We start from the raw sequence: 22,600 nt of genomic DNA on the forward strand, positions 1-22,600 counted from the left end.
TATTTCACGTACCACTAAAAAAGAAAAATCATTATTACTTAAACGTATGTTTCATTCTGGTGCTTTCTCATTTAGAATTTTATTCTACTTATTAAAAGAGCTATTTATTTAAACAAGATTTTGTTAATGATTTGTTGGGGCTGCGTAGAGATGGGGTCTTCTTATGTTGGCCAGGCTGGCCTCAAATGATCCTCCTGCCTTGGCCTCCCAAAGTGCTGGGATTATGGGTGAGGCACCATGTCCAGCTTTAATGCAAGTGCTTTTGTTTTTTAATTGAAAACAGATTTTTTTCTGGTTCTGAACTTTCTGCATTCAAGGCTTTTTATATGTAACTTGTGGAACATAAAAAGGAAATTATAAACCAGATAAATTGGGTAATATATTCCTAAAACTTCATCTCCAACCTGAATCTTCTGAATTCTTTTCATTATTCGAGACAAAGTCTTCCTCTGCTGCTTGGGGGTATAATTTGGTGGTGTCAGCCTAGGTCACTGCAGCCTCAGACTTCTGGACACAAGAGATCCTTCTGCTTCAGCCTCTTGAGTTGCTGGGACTACAGTCGTGCACTACTGGCTAATTTTTCTATTGCTATTAGAGATAAGGTTTCGCTCTTTCTCAGGCTGGTCTTGAATTCCAAAGCTAAGGTGATTCTTCTACCTCAGCCTCCCAGAGTACTACGATTACAGATGTGAGCCACCATGCTTGGCCCAGAATTACTTTTTTAAAATTTGAATTTTTATTGAGATAATTGAAGGATCACATGCACTTGTAAGAAATAGAGAGATTCCTTACACACTTGGCCCAGTTTCCTCCAATTTTAATGTTTTGTAAAAACTATCACCACCAGGATTTTGATACTGATATAATCCGTCTTCTTATTTCCAGTTTTATACTGCATATATTTAGTGATAAAATCTTTTGTGTTTATATATTTACCACCACAGGCAAGATACTGAAAAGTTCCAACAACACAAGGATCCCTCTCATTGCTTTTTTTTTATAATGATACTCACCTCCTTCCTGCATCCTTCTCCCAACCACCACCCTATCACCTCTTTATAAAATCTAAATATTTAAAAACGTTAGAGAGTGATGTAACCAAAAGTGGCACAGCAGGGAATTCCAAAGATCTTGTATTTCCACTGAAGCAACTAATAATCTGGCAAAAACTTTTTGAAACCCTGAGATCTAGTGAAAACAACAACCAGTGAAATGCCTAATGAAGGGGCTATTAAATTGTGGTAAATGGGTCTTGGTGTTTTTACTGACCCACCTGCCATTTCTCATTCCCCACCTGGGCAGCAGCTGCAGGCTCACTGGTCAGCATTCCTGATACAGCTTGATGGTTCTAGAGGGGGAAATAGATATCATGTTCTCACAGAAATGTAGGTGTGCGTTTGACCTGGCAGTTCCCTGAGGTTCATTTCAGTGGTTTGCCTTTGTTTTGCCCTCTCTAGGCTGTACCAACCTCACAAGCAGCATTTTTCAAAAGCATTTCAAAACACTGCAGCTACCTGGGGCCATGTTCAGCAGGTGGGGCATGCAACAAACAAACCAAAACGCTGGGAAGGAAAGTTCTGGGGAGGAAGATTGTTAGGGCTCTCTTGTGTGTTAGGGAGACTCAATCCACACACATTTTCAGAAGAGACCTATCCCTGTACCTATAACTGATCTTTATATGTTCGTGTAAGCAGGAGGTGAAGGCTAAGGCAGAGTTGTAGGTGCCTGGCCAGGAGCCAGTGTGTAAAGCCTGGGAGAGTATCTTTTGTTCTGTTCTTTTGGACTCATGACATTTAAGGAAATCAAATGAAATGCTGTATGTATTGTTTGCCATTTTCTCTTGCACTCTACTTACATTTGTACAATTCAGATTGTATGTAGCTGTAGCTTATGTTTATTTCTACACTGTGATCCATTATATGATTGTATCATTTGTTGTGCTATTGGTGAGCATTTGAGTTGCAAAAATTAATGAAGTTGTGAAAATAAATGAGAACAGATTATTTATTCAAGTGTAGCATTAGAAATAATACTAACCATGACATGTTAGGTGTGAATGTTGTAATCGCAAGAGCAACCATTTTTTAAAAGTACACATGAATAAATGAATTAAAAAAATACATAATAGATAAATTAAAATGGAATACTAAAAATTACTCAATCCCCAAACAGGAGGGAAGCAAAAACAAAACCACCACAGGGACAAATGGAAAAAATAAGACGGTATACTAAATCCAACCACATCAATAATTGCATTAAATGTTAATGATCTGGGGCAGCACCTATGGCTCAAAGGAGTAGGGCACCGGCCCCAAGTGCTGTAGGTGGCGGGTTCAAACCCAAGCCCCGGTCAAAAACTGCAAAAAAAAAGTTAATGATCTAAGCCTGAGGGGGCAGGCAAACTCTGTAAGAGCTAGATAGTAAATATTTTTGGCTTCATGGGGGGCTATAGTCTTTGTGTACTCTGCCTGGAATTAGCCATATGTAATAGTAATATTTAACTGAGTGGATATGGCTGTATTTTACTGACCCCTGCTGTTTGTATCCTGTTAAAAATTGTACTTCATGAATCTGGGAACTTCTTTTAAATCTCTCTTCCCACCCGCCCTCCCAACCCCCACATTTGGAAGTTTCCAAGTTTGAAACCTTTTTTCTTTTCTTTTTTTTTTTTTTGAGACACAGTCTCGCTATGTCATTCTCAGTAGAGTGCTGTTGCAGCACAGCTCACAGCAACCTCAAACTCTTGGGCTTAAGCAATTCTCTTGCCTCAGCCTCCCAAGTAGCTGGAACTACAGGTGCCCACCACAACACCTGGCTATTTTTTGGTTGTAGCCGTTTGGCTGGATTCAAACCTGCCAGTTCCAGTTATGTGGCTGGCACCCTAGCCGCTGAACTACAGGAACCGAGAGTGGAATCTTTTTTTCCCTGGAGACAGAGTCTCATTCTGTCACCCTATGTAGACTGCCAAGATGTCATCCTAGATCATAGCAACCTCAAACTCTTGAGTTCGAGCAACCTCCTTATGGGGGTCTCCCAAGTAGCACCACTATAACACCCAGCTAGTTTTTGTACATTTTAGTAGAGATGTGTCTTGCTCTTCTTGTTCAGGCTGGTCGAACTAGTGAGTTGAAGTGATCCACCCACCTTGGTATCCCTGGAACCACTTTTAAACTACATTAACAAGTTTTTCACATTGCCAGCCTGGTAATGAGAATTTGGGCTGCAAATTGTGCAGGAGAGCTGACTGGCCACAGCCTATTACATAAGCCCAATACAATGTTCCCATAGTCCTTGTGGAGAGGGGGATTTGGATCACTTCTGGTCTAATATTCCACTAAGAATATAATGTTCCCCTGTTCTCATTTAATTATTCCCACCTCAATCTGGCCTTAGCTTTGGCTTCTGGCCCCTTTGATGAGGAAGAGAGGACAATAAAGGAAGTAGGGAGTGTAAAAGGGCCCCACTTCCTCCAAAGCTAAAATTAAGACCTCTTCCAAGAGGTCTACTGCTGAAACACAGCATGTTGCTAGGGAAGAAACTAGCCAGAGAGTGCGGCTGGAGCTGATCTGGGATAACAGCATGCCATGATGTGGGTGTGGGTGGGTGGGGAAATGGCCCGGTGTAACTGGGACTTATCCACATGCTCCCCACGACCACCCCGCACCCGCATGGTAATGACGGAGAATCAGAACTGGAAGGGAATGGTTTCCCTGTTACTGTCACTCCTGAGCCCTCTTTATCAATAAAGCTTAGCAGTTATCATGTCAAGAGGTGTTTACAGAGTCCAGTCCATGTCTAGGTATCACAAAACAGGGCAAAGACGGATAGATTTGGAGCTGAGAGCCATTCAATTTTTATTTTTTGATGGGCAGCCAGTAAATACATTTCTATACAGAAATGAATGAATAAGCAAATGAGTCAGTAAATATATTTCTATAAAGAAATGAAGGAATAAGCAAATGAGTGGCTCATCAAACTATAAAATTAGCCAAACTTCAACATTTTTGAAAAGTTAAAAATACCCAACAGGTGGGCAGCGCCTGTGGCTCAGTGAGTAGGGCGCCAGCCCCATCCATATACCGAGGGTGGCAGGTTCAAACCTGACCTGGCCAAAGAGCAACAAAAACATAGCTGGGCGTTGTGGCGGGCGCCTGTAGTCCCAGGTACTCAGGAGGCTGAGGCAAGAGAATTGCCCAAGCCCAAGAGCTGGAGGTTGCTGTGAGCTGTGAGGTCATAGCACTCTACCGAGGGAGACAGAGTTAGACTCTCTCTTAAAAAAAAAAAAAAATACCCCACAGGTTTTTGCTATTTAATTGATAACAGGCACGTAAGTTGCTTTTAGTTTTTCCAGCTAACCCCCCCACCTCTTCATCTGTCAAAATACTGCACTTTTAATGTTGAAGCAAGTGTTGCTTTAAATCTATCCTGTCTTGAAAGAGCAAAAATGGAAGGCAAATTTGAGTAAAGCAATGTGATATTTTATATGATCTACAACTCAAAGAGTAATAAATTTTCCAGTGTTTTTGTATTATTTACAAAATAATACAAATAAATCTCTCTTACAAGAGATTTATTTATTTAGTTATTTTAGTTATTTATTTGTACAGATAGAATCTCACTCTATCACCCTTGGTAGAGTGCTGTGGTGTCACAGCTCACAGCAACCTCCAACTCCTGGGCTTAGGCAATTCTCTTGCCTCAGACTCCTGAGAAGCTAGAACTATAGGCACCCTCCACAATGCTTAGCTTTTTTTGTTTTTTGGTTTTTTGCAGTTTTTGGCTGGGGCTGGGTTTGAACCCACCACCTCCGGCATATGGGGCCAGTGCCCTACTTCTTTGAGCCACTGGAGCTGCCCGCCTGGCCATTTTTTTGTTGCAGTTGGCCGGGCCAGGTTTGAACCTGCCACCCTTGGTATATGGACTGGTGCCCTACCCACTGAGCCACAGGTGCTGCCCCAGAGAGATAATTATTTAAAGAGAAAATTGTTTTTTTTTTCCTTTCGACGTGAGTCCTTGAGGAACTCACATCCATCTTATCCTTTATGTAGGGCTTTGTGTAGGGCTTGGCTTTGCATGGATGGTCTCGTTTATTTCTTGCAAAGTCCTGATGAGTAAGCAGAACCGTATTGTGAATTGCATGTCTCAGATGAGGCATCAAGCTTCAATTGTTTTGACTTACCCAAAATTGACTTGGGAAGTAACAGAACTTTTATTTGTTTGCTGATATCCCACAATTAAAACATTTCATTATTCAGGCAGAATTCTCTTTCCCTTTACTCTGTTCAAGTTCATGCACTCATAAAGAAGCCCAGGTCAAGGCCTGGCATAGTGGCTCATACCTGTAATCTTAGCACTCTGGGAGACCGAGGAGGGAGAATCCTTGGAGCTCAGGAATTTGATAGCAGCCTGAGCAAAAGTGAGACCCTGTCTCTACTAGAAATAGAAAAAACTAGCCAGGCATTGTGGAACACATCTGTGTCCCAGCTACTCAGGAGGATGAGGTAAGAGGATAACTCAAGCCCAAGAGTTTGAGGTTGCTGTGAGCTATAATGACACCATGGCACTCTACACAGGGTGACAGTATGAGACTCTGTCTCAAAGAAAAAAAAAAAAAAAAAAAAAAAACAGAAGCCTGATCAGTGGTCTCAACAGTGGAGATCTGCAGCTGCACAGGACAGTAGAACGCCTGGGAAGTCCTCAATCTATCACTAATGTGGATGTTTTCATTATTTCAGAGATGCTTTTTCCTGTGGTTAGTGATCAGTTGGCAGCAGCATCAAGCAAATTTCTATCTCTAATCCCAAGTTTTTCTACCACTACCCACTGGTTAAAACAGCAGTAACTTTGATGAGCTGTTATTCAAAGAAATCATATGACGAGTAGTTCTGATAAAACATTATCTCTGTGTTATAAATTTGGAATTTGGAAAAGGAAGTAGGTTAAACATGCATTGGACACTTAGCACATCTCAGGGAATCTGAATTGTGGTACAGTCTGGCCAATCAAGTGCTACATGTGTACGAAGCACGGCAGGAGCCCAGAGGCCCACTGGGCCTCAGTCAGCTTCCCTTTAAACAAGTCTGATCTTTCCAGGTCACTCTTTGTATCCTAACATTTAAAAAATAATAATAAAGGGATAAAGAATGGCATTAAATGAAAAGAGGGCTTCTGCCTCTCTCGGTCCTCCTTTTGAGGGTGTTAACCCTCAGTGGTTCTTAGTTTCATGTGGTCTGGTGGCCCTCCCCATTGCCATTCTAAACACAGTACAGCCTCTGTAAGTTGGCCACTGTGGGGCTGTAACACACTGACCACAACATGGAGATGGCAATGTGAGGAACCCTGCCTACCGTACTGAGTGTACATGTACTTCCTTGTACGCCTTTTATTACAGAATACCATATGCAGTCGTATGCAATCAAAATGCAGTATCATACAAAATCAGAGCACTCACTTTTTTCTCATGGTTTAATCCTTCTTTCTGAAAAAAGAGCTAGCCCTTTCCTCCTCCCACAATCCCTCCCGTTCTTTCTTTCCAACTAGGGCCTTGCCGAATGGCTCCCACAAAGAAGGGTAGTGAGAGGAAGGGCGGGAAGAAGAGCCAGTCTGCCATCAACAAGGTGGTGACTCGAGAATACGCCATAAACATTCACAGTGCATCCATGGAGTGGGCTTCAAGGAGCATGCCCCTTGGGCACTCAAAGAGATCTGGAAATTTGCCATGAAAGAGATGGGGACTCCAGATGTGTGCATCGATACCAGGCTCAACAAAAGGTATAAGGAACGTCCCATAATGTAACTGTGTGTGGTTGTCGTCCAGAAAATATAATGAAAATGAAGATTCCCGAAACAAACTCTATACTTTGGTTGTCTATGTACCTGTTATCACTTTCAAAAATCTACAATGTGGATAAGAACTAACTGGTGATTGTCAGATACATGAAATACAAGTTATAAAACCACACACAAATAAAAAAGAAGGGTGGCACCTGTGGCTCAGTGGGTAGGGTACCAGACCCATATACCAATGGTGGCAGGTTCAAAGCTTGCCCCGGCCAAACTACAACAAAAAATAGCCGGGTGTTGTAGCGGGTGCTTGTCCCAGCTACTCAGGAGGCTTAGGTAAGAGAATTGCCTCCAGGAGTTGGAGGTTGCCGTGAGCTGTGACACCACAGCAATCTACCAAAGGTAATAAAGTGAGACTCTGTCTCAAAAAAAAAAAAAAAAGGCTCGGCACCTGTGGCTCAACCGGCTAAGGCACCAGCCACGTACACCTGAGCTGGCAGGTTCGAATCCAGCCCAGGCCCGCCAAACAACAATGACGGCTGCAACCAAAAAATAGCCGGGCACTGTGGTGGGCGCCTGTAGTCCCAGCTACTCAGGAGGCTTAGGTAAGAAAATCGCCTCCAGGAGTTGGAGGTTGCTGTGAGCTGTGACACCACAGCATTCTACCAAAGGTAATAAAGTGAAACTGTGTCTCAAATAAAAAAAGGAAAGAAAGAAAAAAGTCAACCTTAGTCTGTTTTTATTCTTATTACTAAGTGGAGAAAGCCCTCTCAACACTGGCTACACCACTTGGCCTGCCAGGGCATCATCAGATGCCTGACATCCTCTTCTTTGGGGTCTCGGCAATTTCTGTGCCATCCTCACTTGCTTCTTCCACTTCCTCAGCTGCTTCATACACTTTTACACAGGTCTGTACTTTTCTCAATATCATTTGGTAAATAGCTTCTGGGTCAGGTTCAGTATAGGTTGGCACCTTCTCATCCATTACAACAAAACCTTCAAAATGTACACCCTCAAATTCTGCCATGGGAGATGGACTGTCTGATGCAGCCTATCATCATGCTCTTGGGTTGGGACAATCCAACTTTTTTTTTTTTTGAGACAGAGTCTCACTTTGTTGCTCTCAGTAGAGTTCGTGGCGTCACAGCTCACAGCAACCTCAAACTCCTGGGCTCAATGATTCTCTTGCTTCAGCCTCCCAAGCATCTGGGGCTACAGGCACCCGCCACAACTCTCGGCTGTTTTTATTATTCATTTATTTATTTAACTTAATTTTTATTAAATCATAACTGTATACATTTATGGGGTACAATATGATGATTTGATATACAATGTGGAATGCTTAAATCAAACTAACATAACCACCTCACTTATTTTTTGTGGTAAGACATTTATAACATACTCTTAGCTGTTTTGAAATGTACTCTTGCGTTGTGTACATTAGGTGAGATCCCACCAAATACCCTCCCTCCACCTGCCCTCCCCCCTCCCTTCCCCTCTTCCTCCCTTTCCGTCTTTCTTTCTGGACTATCTTTGTGTTTTATCATTCCCATGATTATGTGAGTATATCTATATTGTTTCATAATAATATTGAGTGCATTGGATACTTTTTTTCCCATTCTTGAGATACTTTACTAAGAACAATATGTTCAGCTCCATCCAGGTAAACATAAAAGATGTAAAGTCTCCCTCTTTTATGGCTGCATAGTATTCCATGGTGTACATACACTACATTTTGTTTATCCATTCATGGGTTGATGAACATTTAGGCTGCTTCCCTGTCTATTTTTAGAGACAGGGTCTCCCTCTGGCTCAATCTCGAACTCCTGAGCTCAAGCAATCCACCTGCCTCAGCCTCCCAGAGTGCTAAGATTACAGGTATGAGCCACTGGGCCCAGCCTCCAGCACCTTTCAATGGTCCCTAATGGCCCCTATTCATGATTCGTTTATCCTTTTTTTCAGGTAGTGATTTTTATATTCATTAAAAACATGCTTTTGCTGCTGTCTGCTTTTTTGTCTTGTTTTGTTCTGGAGCCTTGCTGTGTTGCCCAGGCTAGAATGCTGTGGTGTCAGCCTAGCTCACAGCAACCTCAAACTCATGGGTTCAAGTGAGTTGAGTGATCTTCCTGCCTCAGCCTCCTGAGAAGCTGGGACTACAGGTGCCCACCACAACACCTGGCTAATTTTTTATTTTTTTTGCAAAGACAGGGTCTCACTCTTGCTCAGGCTGGTCCACTCCATCTCAGCCTCCCAGAGTGCTAGGATTACAGGTGTGAGCACCGTGCCCAGCCTTGCTGCTGTTTCTTACTTTTCAGTCTGAGAGATTCTGTTGCTGACCTTCCACTGTGTAGGGTGAGGGGTTAGGTCTCACACGTAAACACACTCGTGTGCTTCTCCTTGCTAGTTCTTTCAGCTTATTTATGGCAGTTTTGGGTTAAATGAGTAGTCATTGTTTATATCATTGTAATGCTGTAATTACGTTTTTCTGTAATTCTATTAGTAATTCTATAATTCCATTACTTTCACCTGAGCTGTGTAGTTTCTTTGTATGTGACTTATGCATCTCTAAATCCTCTGACCATATTGAAAATTCTGAAAGATGATTTAAATCATTGAAAGATGCCGAGCATCGTGTTGATTGCGCTGTTTCTTGGAGCCATGGCTTCTCCTGCTCCCAGGGCGGGCTGTAAGCTGTGGAACTTACATACCCTTCATCTGAGCCTGGGGATCCCAGCCGTCTCTCCCTGGTCCTGTTCCCTATTTCCTGGACCCTCTGGTTTGGTTTACACTCCTATTTAGGTGGAATACCTTCTCCTCCTGCAGCTTCTTAGAAAAGGCACATAGTTTGCAGTCCCACCAGCAGTGTAAAAGTGTTCCCTTCTCTCCATATCCACGCCAGCATCTGCAGTTTTGAGATTTTGTGATGTGGGCCATCCAGGAATAGATTAACAAGCTGTGGTATATGTATACCATGGAATACTATTCAGCCATTAAAAAAAATGGAGACTTTACATCCTTCGTATTAACCTGGATGGAAGTGGAAGACATTATTCTTAATAAAGCATCACAAGAATGGAGAAGCATGAATCCTATGTACTCAATCTTGATATGAGGACAATTAATGACAAGGTTATGGCGGGGGGGGAGCAGAAAGAGGGTCAGAGGGAGGGGGGTGGGGCCTTAGTGTGTGTCACACTTTATGGGGGCAAGACATGATTGCAAGAGGGACTTTACCTAACAATTGCAATCAGTGTAACTGGCTTATTGTACCCTCAATGAATCCCCAACAATAAAAAAAAAAGAAAAGGCACATAGAATGGAAAATTATTCTTGTGTGTCTGAAAATATTCTGTCTTCACATTTGATTAATAACTTTATTGTGTTTGTTTGGAAAATGTTTTCTTTCTGAATTTCAAAGGCATTGCTCTGCTTACTTCTAGCTTCAAATGTTGCTTTAAATAAATCATCTGATACAATTCTAATGACGGATTCTTTGCATGTGACCTACTTTTTTCTCTCTGAAAGATTTTATATTTTCCTATCTAATGATCTGAAATTTCACAGAAATGTACCTTGATGTGAGCCTGAAAATAGATAAATAAATAAATATTGATCCTGACATTCAGTGGGCTCTGGAGATCTCTCATTATTCAGATGTTGGAACTCTTTGATTCTCTAATTTGCTTATATTTTGTCTCCTAATTTCTGTCTCTTTAGTTTTTTTTTTTTCTTTTGTTAAGTTTTCTGGGGAAAATGTCAGTAAGCTTTATCTTCTAAAATTTCATAACTTTTATATATGACAATAAAACTTTTAAATATCTTCTAATTCTTAAGTGTTTCTTTTGTAGGACATCTTGTTCTTTCATGATTGATATCATTTCATCTCTTCTGATCTTGGCATTATTTTCTGTTAAGTTTTGTTATATTCCTTCTTTGTTTCTCCTTCATTTTGTTTCTCTCTTTCTTGTTAGTGGTTTTCCTCAAATGCCTGGTTGTGATAAGCTGTCCATTTATATTTATAAGTGAGTCTGATAATATCTAGCATCCTTTCATGATTTGAACATTTCAGAAAACAGGTATACAAGGGACATTTGTTTTTTCCTTTCTTTCTTTTTTTTTTTTTTTTTTTTTTTTTTTTTTGTAGAGACAGAGTCTCACTTTATGGCCCTCGGTAGAGTGCCATGGCATCATAGCTCACAGCAACCTCCAAATCCTAGACTCAGGCGATTCTCTTGCCTCAGCCTCCCAAGTAGCTGGGACTACAGGCGCCCAGCACAACGCCCAGCTATTTTTTTGTTGCAGTTCGCTGGGGCCAGGTTTGAACCTGCCATCCTTGGTATATGGGGCCAGCACCCTACTCACTGAGCCACAGGCACCACCCACAAGGGACATTTCTTAAACTGATAGAGGCCAAGGGACATTTCTTAAACTGATAGAGGCCATCTACACAAACCCACAACCAATATCATATTGAAGAGTATAACGCTGAAAACATTTCTACTCAGATCAGGAACGAAGCAAGGATGCCCACTGTCTCCACTGCTATTCAACACAGTAATGGAAGTTTATGCGTTGCAGTCAGGGAAGAGAAGGTGATCAAGGCTATCCAAATAGGGTCAGAGGAGATCAAACTCTCACTCTTCACTGATGATATGATCCTATACCTGGAAAATCGCAAGGACTCAACTTCAAAACTCTTAGAAGTGATCAAGGAATGCAGCAGTCTCTCAGGATGCCAAATCAATACTTGCAAATAGATAGCTTTTATTTATGCCAATACTAGTCAAGCTGAAAATAGTCAAGGACTCTATTCCTTTTACAGTAGGGCCAAAGACTGGTAATGTACCTAACAAAGGATATGAAAGATCTCTATAATGAGAACTATGAAATTTTGAGAAAACAAATAGCTGAAGATGTTAACAAATGGAAAAACATACCATTCTCATGGCTGGGAAGAATCAACATTGTTAAATTGTCCATATTAACCAAAGCAATCTACAGATTTAATGCAATCCTTATTGAAGTACCACCGTCATACTTTAAAGAACTTGAGAAAATAGAACTTCATTTTATGTGAAATCAGAAAAAAAGTCGAATAGCAAATACATTACTCAGAAATGAGAACAAAGCAGGAGGTATCATGTTACCAGACATCAATGTATACAATAAACATATAGTGATCAAAACAGCATGATACTGGCACAAAAACACAGAGGTAGATTTATGGAACAGAACAGATAACCAAGAGAGGAACTCAGTTACTTATTGTCATTTGGTCTTCAACAAGTCTATGAAAAATCTTCAGTGGGGGAAAGACTCCCTATTTAACAAATGGTGCTGGGTGAACTGCCTGGCAACCTATGGAAGACTGGAACTGGACCTGCACCTTTCACCATTAACAAAAATTGATTCTCACTGGATAAAAGATTTATACTTAAGACATGAAACTACAAAAATAATAGAAGACAGTGCAGGGAAAACTTAAAGAAATCGGCCTGGGAGAATATTTTGCGATGAGGACCCCCTGGGCAATCGAAAAACACCAAAAATACATTACTGAGATCTGATCAAACTACAAAGCTTTTGCATAGCCTAGAGCACAGTAAGTAAAGCAAACAGACAACCTTTGGAATGGGACAAGATTTTTGTAGGTTATGCTTCAGACAAAAGTCTGATAACTAGACTTTACATAGAACTCAAACAAATCAATAAGAAAAGAACAAATAGCCCCTTTGCTATGTGGGCAAGAGACTTTTCTGATCAAGGCGGGCTCATGGCCTACAAATACATGAAAAAATGCTCATCATCCTTCATCATCAGAGAAATGCAAATCAAAACCACTTTGAGAAATCATCTAAGTCCAGGAAGATTACCCACATCACAAAATCCCAAACTACAGATGTTGGTGTGGATGTGGAGAGAAGGGAACACTGCTACACTGCTGGTGGGAATGAAGCTAATATGACCTTTTTGGAAGGAAGTTTGGAGAACACTCAAGGAACTAAAAGTAGACCTACCATTCGATCCTGCAAATCCTCTACTAAGTATATACCCAGATGATCAAAAGTTATTTTACAACAAAGACATTTGCACCAGAATGTTTCTTGCACTCCAATTCATGACTGCCAAGACATGGAAACAGCCCAAGTGCCCATGAATGCATTAACAAATTGTGGTATATGTACACCATGGAATACTATGTATCCATTAAAAGACTTCACATCTTTTAAGTTTACCTGCATGGAACCGGAACATATTCTTCTTAGTAAAGTATCTCAAGAATGGAAAAAAAGTATCCACTGTCCTCAATACTACTGTGAAATCATTATATAATCACCTACACACTAATATGAATGGAAAAACATAACTATAGTCTAGAGAACGGAAGGGAAAAGGAGAGGGGGAGGGGAGGAGGGAGGGTATTTGGGGGGATCTCACCTAATGTGCATGATGCAATAGTACATTTCAAAACTAGTACATTTCAAAGCTCAGGTTGGTCTCCACCTCCTTAGCTCAGGCAATCCACCCACCTCAGCCTCCCAGCATGCTAGGATGACAACCATGAGCTATTGTGCCCAACCAAATTTTCGTCTCACCTGAAGCCTCTCACTTTTTTTATTTATATTTATTTGTTTATTTATTTCTTGCAGTTTTTAGCCGGGGCCTGGTTCGAAGCCACCACACCCATTATGTGGGGCTGGCACCCCACTCCTTGAGGCAAAAAAGCCTCTCACATTTTTTTTTTTTGTTGTTGTTTGTTTGTTTTGTTGTTTTTTTGCAGTTTTTGGCGGGGGCTGCTCTTGAATCCGCCACCTCCGGCATATGGGTCCGGTGCCCTACTCCTTTGAGCCACAGGCACCACCCCTTTGTCCCTTTTCTAACTGTGATGATGAAGCATGGTTACATTGGAGAATTTGAAATCCTCGATGATCGCAGAGCTGGGAAAATGTTGAGAATCTCACAGGCAGGTTAAAGGAGTGTGGAGCAATCAGCCCCAGGTTTGCTGTGCAACTCTATACAGAGATGGCAGAATTGTCTGCTCCAATCCCGCCGGTTTGGTTTCACTGTACCGACAACTTCAGCTGGCATCACGGACCACGAAGAAGCAAGAAGAAAACACACAGGAGGGAAAATCCTGGGATTATTTTTCTAGGGATGTAATACATACTGAAAAAATACAATGCCTCAGTGAAAACAAACAAACAAGATTATCAGTCCTGTACTCTACCTAACTCAAATCGGGTCACCCGCAAATGCTTTGAGCATCGCCTACCTCTGCTGAGGCTCATGTGCCTCTCGGACCCTCCCCCCTCCCCTCGCGGAGGGCCCCTGGGGATGAAGAGTGATTGTGGTCTGAGTGTGGGCTGAGCTGGGGGTGGGGGTGGGAGAGGGGAGATCCCGCATTTGGCAGAGTTGTGACACCGAGGAGCCAGCCAACCGAACTTGTCTGTCTGAGAAATGGGACTGCCAGCCCAGCCCAGCCCAGCCCCACCCGAGAGCTCCCACGATGGCGTGAATTCTGTGGGATGTCTCATTCACCTGGACCTCACATCAGATCAAACCGAGCCCTGTCCTGCTTGGTCAGAGAGGGTCACGGGTGGTGCAGAAAAAGCTCAGCTCGATGTGGCCGTTTCAGGGGAGTTCCTGCCTCTTTGGGGGTATCAAAAAGTAGAAAGGACCGTAGGGGCTCTGTATTTTGGTTTTGGTTTCTTTTGTCTGTCTGTTTATTTGGAGACAGAGCGTCTCAAGCTGTCTCCCTGGGTACAGTGACGTGGCATCAGAGCTCACAGGAACCTCCAACTGGAGCTCAAGCGATCCGCTTGCTTCACTTTCTCTGTTGTTTTTTAGCCGAGACCGGGTGGGGTGTGTGGGGGGGTCTCACTCTTGCTCAGGCTGGTCTCGAACTCTCAAGCAGTCCACCCGCCTTGGCTTCCCAGAGGGTTAGGATGACAGGCATGAGGCACCATGCCCAGGCCCTCTGTGACATTTCTCCACTCAGCTGAATTCCTGTGCCACTGCTCCTGCTCCCGGCCCTCACCCTTGTGAATCAGTTTTCGTGGCGGAGCCATCAGGGCTGTTGCCATATGTGCCCTAGGTGCCTAGGTAGACCCCGTGTGATGGTGATGACGACAACGAGGATCAGGACGATGATGATCCCCTGAGGATGTCTGAGATCATAGCGGGACAGGGAAGAGTATCCGTGTCCATGTCAGCTTTCCATCGGTCACGGAGATAGATGTATACAAACACTACTATTTGGCAGGCTCTGACCCGTGAGGAGAACCAATGGCACATTCCTTCCTTTCAGGGGCATCCCCTTGATATTTATGGAGGACAAAAGACCCACTCCCAAGCCATCTGGCCACCTGTGCCTCCTCATCTACTGGCTGGAGTCCCAGCTTACTCCGGACGTTGAGGAAAGAGAATCGCTTGGGCCTCTCCTCCTGTGAAGGTCCACAGCACTCAGCTGAGAGGCCTGTTTGCTTTTGGCGTCATTCTCCCCGCCCAATCTCCACCCCCTCCCACATACACAGCCAAGCCTCTCACTTTTTAAAAGAATCTATTCTTATGCCTCTCTGAGCTTAAAAATAGAACTCATATTTTTAAAACAACACTATTACTTAATGACCACAAATTTTAAATGAGAACTGTTCTTATGATTGTAAGTAATTATAAGGGTGACACAAGGTACCAAGCACTGTTCCAAGCACTTTATAAATATCAACCCATTTAATGCCCACAGCAATTTTATTAACACAATCTTCATTTGATAGTGAAGGCAAAGGAGCCATTGTTTAAATAATAAGCAATGAGGTCTCACAAAGAGTAAGTGACAGAGCTGGGGAAAGACTCCGGGCAGTCTGGTGCTAAAATCCCACCTTAGCATTACCTTCCATTACACACTTCAGAAAGAAATAGAACAAACACCAGGGGTATTTACTCTCCTCCAACACTACCATGAGCAAAGAGAATAGGATCTTCTTTAGAGAATCTAAAATTTTTTTTATCAAAAGTGAAGTTTCTCCAACCCACAGGCAGGCCCTCAAATTTTGGTGATGAGGAATTAAAATCATTAGTGCTCTAAAGTCAAATGATAACAGAAGATGCTTCAAGCACATGGAGCTAGTGAGAAACACCAGGTAGTGTATGTTTAGGGTAGCGCCGCTGCTAGCAAACTAATTAAGAGGAGTAGAAAAAAAATTACTACTAGTCTCATCCAGACCATCTCAGCCACTATAGTGTAGAACGGTCCCCTGCTCCAGAAAATGTGGCTTGGGCAGCACCAATTAAGCTGTTATTCATGGTCATCTCCAAAATCTACTGTTGTATGACAGCTGAACTCTTAAAAAACACATCTGTTTGGGCATTTTCATCAGCTTTCAGGCCATCTGCACCTCCAGAGTGGAGTCGGCAGGACAAACTCTACCACCATAGGGAAACCTGTGTCCACCTCTTTTGCCAGCCACTCTTTTCAGCTGGACCAACCTCCCCTCTTCCTCCCCCTGCTGAGCCAGCATGAGTGGAGAATGAGGATGAAGACCTTTGTGGTGATGCACATCCACTCTTAATAGTAAAGGTCAAGTTGTGTTTTGTCTGGTTTTGGTATCAGGGTAAAACTGGTGGCAGGAAGTCAGTTTGGAAGTGTTCTAACTCCATGCCATGAAGTATAGAAGAAAAAAAAAAGAATTAGGAACTTTTTTGTTTTTGTAGAGACAGAGTTTCACTTTATGGCCCTCAGTGGAGTGCTATGGCATCACAGCTCACAACAACCTCTAACCCCTGGGCTTAAGCGATTGTCTTGCCTCAGCCTCCCGAGTAGCTGGGACTACAGGCGCCTGCCACAACACCCGGCTATTTTTTTTGTTGCAGTTCAGCCGGGGCCGGGTTTGAACCTGCCACCCTCGGTATATGGGGCCAGCACCTTACTGACTGAGCCACAGGTGCTGCCCAGGAAGCCTTTTGAAAGCAGATACTAGACAATCCTCCAGATGTCATTCATGATGTGGTCTTTGCAGAAACTCTACACAGGAGAAATGGAGCTCCACACAACTACCTTCAGTTCACATAGATATGCAACAGCCTCAGATCATGAAGAGTTTCATGTCTGTGGCATCCATGCGTTGACAGAGCACACTCTCAAAATTATACAGACTATCCACGACAGCTATAGAGAAAAAATCACAAAGAACACTGATAACAATGTGTAACATACATTTATTACTCAGTAAAAGCCAGAAATGAGGAGCAAGGAATACGGAGTGTAGATAACAGGAGAAGGGAGTGGAAGGGCGGAGTAAATGAACATGTTTCCAGGGGGTGTAAGGGAGTGGCAGGGGAGAATAAATGAAGGTAGCTCACAGGTGGACACAGTCCCAGGACAGGTCCCCTCGGCCTTGATGTTGTTGTTGGCCTATTCAAATGGTGGCTCCGGCTCCCAGGAGAAGCTGTGGCTGCAGGACAGAGAGGCAGCTATGAGGCCACCAGGAACAAAATTCAGGTCCCCCGCCCAGGGTCTGCCTGGCAGGCCTGCACTCCTGGCGCCCAGCAGTCACCATGCCCCAGGGACTGTTGGTGACCAGGGAACAACGGCCACAGACTGTGTCTGGCCACCAGACACAGTCCTGAGCAGAGATGCACAAAGGTCCCCCTACCCTCCCTCCACCAACCTTGCAGGCCCTCACCTACTGTACCACTCCAGTGGCTTCATGCTTTGGAACCAGGACTGAAATTCTTTGTCTGGTTGAAAACCGAAATTACTGGCAGTCACCTCTAGCAAATGCAGCTGCTGGAGGATCTTGCTGGCCTGGAGCCAGAGAGAAGGATGGATGCTGACTGAGCCGGGGGGAAGATTCTGAAGGGGCCATGTTGGGGAGGGCAAGGGGCCGATCTCTGGCGCCTTTCTCTGGAGTGGTTCCCTTCTCCCCTCCCATCCTCTGAAGGCCCACTCTGTCCTCAGAGTTGGGTATCAACTGCCTTTCTCCAGGAGTTGGTTTTCATTCCCATCCTGCACGTTTCATGGGGTGGACTGCCCCTTCCCTGTATGTCAAACCCTCCCAGGAAATCTACGATGTGGAGGATGCAGCCAGGGAATGTCCTCCCAGGGCAGTCTCTGACTTCCACATGTTGTGCTTCCCCAGAGAGAGGCCCCCAGTTGCCCACCTTCCCCTTTGTGTTATGTGGAGCACATTTCCATGCAAGGCACAGCCAGTGCCCGGGAGAGAGGCCCCCTACCCATGACTCCCCCCTCCTTGGGCTCTCTTGCTGCGTGTCATCCAGGGTCACTGGCCAGGGGACCTGCACAGAAAAGCACTTGCACCCACATCACGATGTGGATTGTGATGTAGGGGGTGGGGGGAGCTGAAGCTGGGCCTTCTGTCCCAACATTCCCTTGTGACATGTAGGAACACACAAACTCTCCTTGCACACAGAGCGTTTGGAGCCACATGGGAGCTGCCTGAGTGTGGAGGGGCCAATTTCAACTCCTCCCATGGGCAGCACCTGAGGGAGAGGCTGAGTCCGGCTCAGCCAGATGCTCGGGCAGCTCAGCAGTCAGGCAGCTCGGCAGCATCTGCCTGGGGAGCAGGAACTGGAGGCTGATGTTAGGCCTGATACCCCAGCTCACAGGGCTGCCTGGGAGCAGTTTTGCTGAGTGCTGACTTCTCAGGGCTCCATCCAGGAATGTCTCCCCCCAGCCTTAGGATTCTGGGCCCCAGTGGGCCAGCCCCAGGCTCACTCACAGCCAGATCATTGTGTGTCCACTGGTGCAGCCGGATTAGGTCATTAAGGAAGGTCATAGGGAATGATACCCTGTGTCATTGGGGTGGGAATGGTGATGAGCACCCACCTGCAGGTGGCCTTCCCAGTTCTGTTGCTCAGAATCTCACCACCCCTGTCTCCTAGACCCCTACTAAAGATCTTTGACTTGCAGCAGCCATAGACCTTCAGCTCCTCCTTCAATTCTTTCCGTCTCCTCCCCCAGCTGCACCCATGGTCACCTACAGCCCTGGGATGTTAACAGGACACAATGTCTTGTGGTCCCTGATGCCACCCTTCCCAAAGGGCATGTTGAGGCCCCTCTTCCAGGCCTCTGTCCTGGTCCCTCTGTTGAGGGCCTTTGAGGCACCAGCTATAGGAAGGAGGGACTAGGAGGAGGCCCTTGCTCTCCTGATGGGGAGACTCCAGCTGGGAGGGAGGCCCTGCCCTCTGTCCCAGCGGCCCTCCCCACCCACACCAGAGGAAGCTCACCTTCTGTCTCCGCTGCCTCATCTGGGCTCTCTGGGGGTTTCTTTCCATGCTGGCCAGCTTGGTGATGCCCTGCTGCGAGGGTCAAGAGAAGGTCAGTGAGACTATCTTGCCCTCACTCAGCTACTCCCAGGACCCTGACTTCACACTGTGGACACCTGGCCACAGTCAGCTGATGAGGTGCCACAGTCACTCAGTGAGCTCTGGTTCTAGACCCAGCCCTGTGTCCTACACCCACTTGCTATGTCACTTGGGGCATGCAGCTCAGCCCCTCGTTTGTCTGGAGACACGGCCCCAGCTGCCCACACCACACACCAGCAATAGAGGCCTGGATTTCTGAAGGATTTCTGGCTGGTTTCGGGAAGGAAAGCAGCGCACCACCACCACCGCCACCATGACGTTTCCCCATCGCCTGGTGGAAGCTCCATAACCAGAGGGACCAGTGCAGGAGCCAGAGCCCTGCTAATTATCCAGCTCATCCCAGCAAAGCCCTACGGCCAGAGCCCCTGCCTGCACCCACCTGCCACCGGACAGACCCTTCTCTCTTCTGAGCACGACTGGGGACTGGTAATTTTCAGGTAAATGTTGAGTGAGAAAATTAACCAAAAACACCTGGCCTGGTACCCTTTCCAAATTCACCTCTTCCTGCCCCCATCTCCAGTCCCCCTTTACCTTTAGCAGCTTTCCCCGGCTCATGCCATCATCTTCTGCACATAGTTTTTCATACGCCCTGGAGCTTTCCCTTTGCAGAGGGGAAAGGAAGTCAGATAAATCAGGGAGTAACAGGGAGGAGGGTGACTTCACATTCCTTTAACTGGGAATGCAAAGGATCCAAACTGGCAGGATTTGTGTTTCCTCTGGGTCCTGATTCCCGGGGGCTCTACAGGATCAGGGTGGGTGCTGACCTGCTGTTCATCTGGCCCAGCCCAATGTCAACTGGACAGCTCAGTTTCTCAGTTTACATGTGCTGTGCACTAGACATGGGAATATCTCCAATGTGGCAAAAACCCATGCTCCACAGTTAGAAAACTTGTGCTGAGTTAGACATTCAGTGCATTCATTGTTAGACATTCATTGTTGTAATATTTTATAACAATCCCCCAATATGTTCCATGTGTTCTGGCCAGCAGTGGAAGTTATCAATCTTTCCCATTTTGGCATTCTAAATTATTGGGTTTTTTGTTTGTTTTGATTTGTTTGCATTTCTCTGACAACTTGTACATTTAAGTATCTTTCCAATGTTTACTGGACATTTGTGTTTCCTCCTGTAAAACTGAAGCCTATTAGCATTAATTTTTTGCTCTTACTAACAATAATTTGGTATCTGCTGTATAATTCACTCATTTGTTCAGGAAACATTTATGGAACAGATAGTGTGTGCCTGGGACTAAGTTACATGCTGAGTGATCAATGGCAATTAAGATAGAGATTGCACCTTCAAGGAGCTTACAAGCTACTACAGGCAGACATTCAAATTTGAGTAATAAAATGGTAAAGGCACCGCAAGAAATGTCTGTCTAAACAGAGCATAATGAGCCACTTTTGGAAACCCAGGAAGCTCTGGAATTGATTTTTTTCTACCCAGAGTGTCACTCTGTTGCCCTGGGTAGAAGGCCATGGTATCATAGTTCACAGCAACCTCAAACTCCTGGGTTCAAGAGATTCTCCTGCCTCAACCTCCCAAGCACTTGGGACTATAGGTGCCTGCCACCACACCAGCTTGATTCTTCTATTTTTAGTAGAGATGCGGTCTTGCTGTTGGTCAGGCCAGTCACAAATTCCTATTCTCAAGGGATCCTCTTGCCTTGGCCTCCCAGAATTCTAGGAGAACAAGTGTGAGCCCCCAGCCTGGTCCAGAAAATCTTGAAATAGCACATGCTGCTTTCATGGTTGGCTTTTGCAAATGAGCAGACATTTGCCAGGTGTTCTGCACAGCTGGGAATTGGTGAAGAGAAAAACTAAAAAGCTTTTGCACAGCCAAGAGCACAGTAAGTAAAGCAAGCAAACAGCCCTCAGAATGGGAGAAGATATTTGCAGGTTATGTCTCCGACAAAGGTTTAATAACCAGAATCCAAAGAGAACTCAAACACCTTAGCAAGAATAGAACAAGGGATCCCATCGCAGGCTGGACAAGGGATTTGAAGAGAAACTTCTCTGAAGAAGACAGGTGCGTGGCCTTCAGACATATGAAAAAATGCTCATCATCTTTAATCATCAGAGAAATGCAAATCAAAACTACATTGAGATATCATCTAACTTCAGTGAGACTAACCTATATCACAAAATCCCAAGACCAGAGATGTTGGCGTGGATGTGGAGAAAAGGAAACACTTTTGCACTGCTGGTGGGAATGCAAATTAATACATTCCTTTTGGAAAGAGATATGGAGAACACTTAGAGATCTAAAAATAGATCTGCCATTCAATCCTGTAATCCCTCTACTGGGCATATACCCAGAAGACCAAAAATCACATCATAACAAAGATATTTGTACCAGAATGTTTATTGCAGCCCAATTTATAATTGCTAAGTCATGGAAAAAGCCCAAGTGCCCATCGATCCACAAATGGATTAATAAATTGTGTTATATGTACACCATGGAATATTATGCAGCCTTAAAGAAAGATGGAGACTTTACCTCTTTCATGTTCACATGGATGGAGCTGGTACATATTCTTCTTAGTAAAGTATCTCAAGAATGGAAGAAAAAGTACCCAATGTACTCAGCCCTACTATGAAACTAATTTAGGGTTTTCACATGAAAGCGATAACGTAGTTACACCCTAAGAATAGGGGGAAGGGGAAAAGGAGGGGAGGGAGGGGGAAGGTGGGTAGAGGGAAGGGGATTGGTGGGATTACACCAGCGGTGCATCTTACAAGGGTATATGTGAAACTTGGTAAATGTGGAATGTAAGTGTTTTGGCACAGTAACTGAGAGAATGCCAGGAAGGCTATGTTAACCAGTGTGATGAAAGTGTGTCAAACGATCTGTGAAGCTAGTGAATGATGCCCCATGATCATATCAATGTACACAGCTATGATTTAATTAAAAAAAAAAAAGAGAAAGAGGCATCGAAAAAAAGATGTGTTCAAAGCCATGCAGATGTGGAACGTGTGGTTCATGCCGAGAATAAAACCACCGTGCTAGGAAATCAGGAGAACCAGGAGGAGTCGTTGAAGGTTCTGAAAGAGAATGAAGATGAAGAATTTGAAAAGCCCATGGAATTCCCAGCCAGAGACATTCCATGGGCAGCTGGATAAAGGTGTCTTGAGTGTGGAAGCATCATCTGAGTTAGAAATCTAGATTTGAAAGTCACCCACTGATAGGGATTAAAGCATGTGAAGCTACACCAGCTCTCTGGGCTTTCTAGCGTAGGAGACGGTTTGTCAGCAACTAAACGGTCTCCAACTGCTATTTTTTAAAACTCTTGTGCCTGCTTTATTGTTTTTTAAAAAATGTCTCTTCCCTTGCTTTTAGTTATCACTTCTTAGTGCTGTAAAGTACCTCCTATTATACCCTTTCTTTCCTAGCTTTAAAAAAATTATGTACATAGAAATCAGAAAACCAAAAAGA

At 44.2% G+C, this 22,600-nt stretch overlaps 1 pseudogene; it reads left to right on the forward strand.

Annotated features, from left to right (window-relative positions):
* Positions 1–6,578, forward strand: part of LOC128563367 (telomeric repeat-binding factor 1-like) — a 29,510-nt pseudogene extending 22,932 nt beyond the window's left edge.
* Positions 6,579–22,600: the final 16,022 nt, after the last annotated feature.

This window comes from Nycticebus coucang, chromosome 13 (genome assembly GCF_027406575.1).
Source record: "Nycticebus coucang isolate mNycCou1 chromosome 13, mNycCou1.pri, whole genome shotgun sequence".
Taxonomy (NCBI): Eukaryota; Metazoa; Chordata; class Mammalia; order Primates; family Lorisidae; genus Nycticebus; species Nycticebus coucang.